The sequence below is a fragment of the Heptranchias perlo genome, chromosome 31, assembly GCF_035084215.1.
Source record: "Heptranchias perlo isolate sHepPer1 chromosome 31, sHepPer1.hap1, whole genome shotgun sequence".
Taxonomy (NCBI): domain Eukaryota; kingdom Metazoa; phylum Chordata; class Chondrichthyes; order Hexanchiformes; family Hexanchidae; genus Heptranchias; species Heptranchias perlo.
The window spans coordinates 30487763-30490138 of NC_090355.1; the positions used below are offsets into that span (position 1 = coordinate 30487763).

Below are 2376 nucleotides of genomic sequence, written 5' to 3' on the forward strand. Positions count from 1 at the left end.
CCAAACTCAAAAACTATCCTCTCAGTCAATAATAATAAATCTATGACTGTGAAACAAAATCTAACGCTGCCATCAAAAACAAAGCAAAGTAGAAATTGCTTGAAAAAATAAAGTTTCCTCCAGTTATTTTCCTAGCAAAGTGACGAATGTTGTAGTGGTCTGCTGCACTGTTTTGCCCTGCAGGAAGGACTGATCCTCAAACTGGAAGATCCCAACCCGGAAGTCCCTCGACCAGGTGGATCATGTATTCGAGCGATAATAGCCACCAGAATGTGTTCTCCCCTCACCCCCAGGGTATGCAGCCTTCTCTTCCTCCTCCTCCCACTCAGTCTCTGCCTCAGTGCCCACTGTAGTCCCTTTCTCCTCCGATTGTTGCGGACCTGTGGGGAGGAAGAACAAAACATTGCAATGGTGCAGAATGTTCTTTTGCCATGTCACATAATCATTTTACATTCAATCTTACCTCTTTCAAAGCTGAAGGGTCTGAGTTTTTCCAGTCTATCCTCGTTTTCCAATGTTGGAGGAATATGATAAGACTTATGCACTGCCCCCAGTGTTTGCCTTGTGCTTTGGTGAACAAAACTGAAGCCAGTGCTGCAGGTGTGAGCTGACCCAAGGACTATTCAGTTTCAGCATGGCAGCTTCAGACTTGTACTTTACAGCACTGATTCATTTCTAAGGGTAGTCACTTGATCTGTTGAATTAATCAAGCAGCTAAAAGGGGGAGCCAATTCTTTTGTATCTCAATGTGCATTTATCACCTTTGGGAGGCATAATGCAACAAAAGTTAAGCAATAATAACAGCTACGGTTTGGGGAGGAGGGGCGACAGTGATGTGCGTGCACATATGGAGGGAGAGCCTAGCTTTATAATGGGAATTGGGGGAATAAAAGGGCAGAATGCTTTTGGTGAGCCTTATCAGAAGGGGAATTCTCATTCACTTTTGAAACTCTCTGCCAAGACTTTTCATCAAGTTTGTTGTTACACTTTGACAAACATTAGTTAAATTTGATTGCATGTTATCCTGACTTTGAAATCAGCATTGCTATGTGTGGGGTTTTTACTTGTCAATGTATTTGCCAATCAAGATGTTTGAACAAACAAATGCTGTTCGGCGCATCAAACCCATTCCTACCACAAACTCACGTGCTATGTATCCCATCAGGCACTGTACCCCAAGTATTACATCTCCTAAAGGAAAAAAACCTGAAAGTACTTCCTGATGCCTAAACGTACTGGTCCAAATCTCCAGAATATTCATCTCCAAGTCTCCACTATTCATTCGTGGCCTCCTGCCCTTCATATAACCTAAATTCCAGTAGCACAGGCACTATTGCTGGGACATTTCCATCTGTATCCATTACATACATATTACAAAGAATTTACAGCACAGATACAGGCCATTCAGCCCAACTGGTCTATGCCAGTGTTAATGCTCCACAGGAACCTCCTCCCACTCTTCTTCATCTAAGCAATAATCGCGCCTCGGGTAAACCTCATCGGCTACGATACTGCCACTGCGCAAAGCTAACCATATCAGTATATTCTGCTATTCCTCTCTCCCTCATGTACTTGTCTAGCTCCCACTTAAATGCATCTATGCTATTCACCTCAACTACTCCATGTGGTAGAAGTTCCACATTCTAACCATTCTCTGGGTAAAGAAGTTTCTCCTGAATTCCTTATTGGATTTATTAGTGACCATCTTATATTTATGACCCCTAGTTTTGGACTCCCCCCACAAGTGGAGTCATTTCTCATCAAATTGCATCGAAACTGCAGCACAGAAACAGGCCATTGGACCCAACTGGTCTGTGCCAGTATTTATGCTGCACTCGAGCCTCCTCCCTCCTTCATCTAACCCTATCAGCATACCCTTCTATTCCTTTCTCGCTCATGTGCTTATCTAGCTTCCCCTTAAATGTGGTAGGACATTCCACATTCTTACCACTCTTTGGGTAAAGAAGTTTCTCCTGAATTCCTTATTGAATTTATTAGCAACTATTTCACATTTATGACCTCTAGTTTTGGACTCCCCACAAGTGGAAACTTTTTCTCCACGTCTACCCTATCAAACCCTTTCATTATCTTAAAGACCTCTATCAGGTCACCTCTCAGACTTCTCTTTTTTCTGTAGAAAAGACCCCCAGCCAGCTCAGACTTTCCTGATAAGGATATCCTCTTAGTTCTGGTATCATCCTTGTGAATCTTTTTGGCACCATCTCCAATGCCAGTATATCCTTTCTATAATATGGAGACCAGAACTATGCACAATATTCCAAGTGTGGTCTAACCACGGTTCTATACAAGTCTAACATAACTTCTTTGCTTTTCAATTCTGTCCCTCCAGAAATGAACCCTAGTGCTTGATTTGCC

The 2376-nt window shown here is 42.6% G+C and overlaps 1 pseudogene; it reads right to left on the minus strand.

Moving 5' to 3' along the window:
- Positions 1-1462: 1462 nt before the first annotated feature.
- Positions 1463-1529, minus strand: LOC137300762 (U4 spliceosomal RNA; annotated as a pseudogene).
- Between the last annotated feature and the right edge of the window lie 847 nt (positions 1530-2376).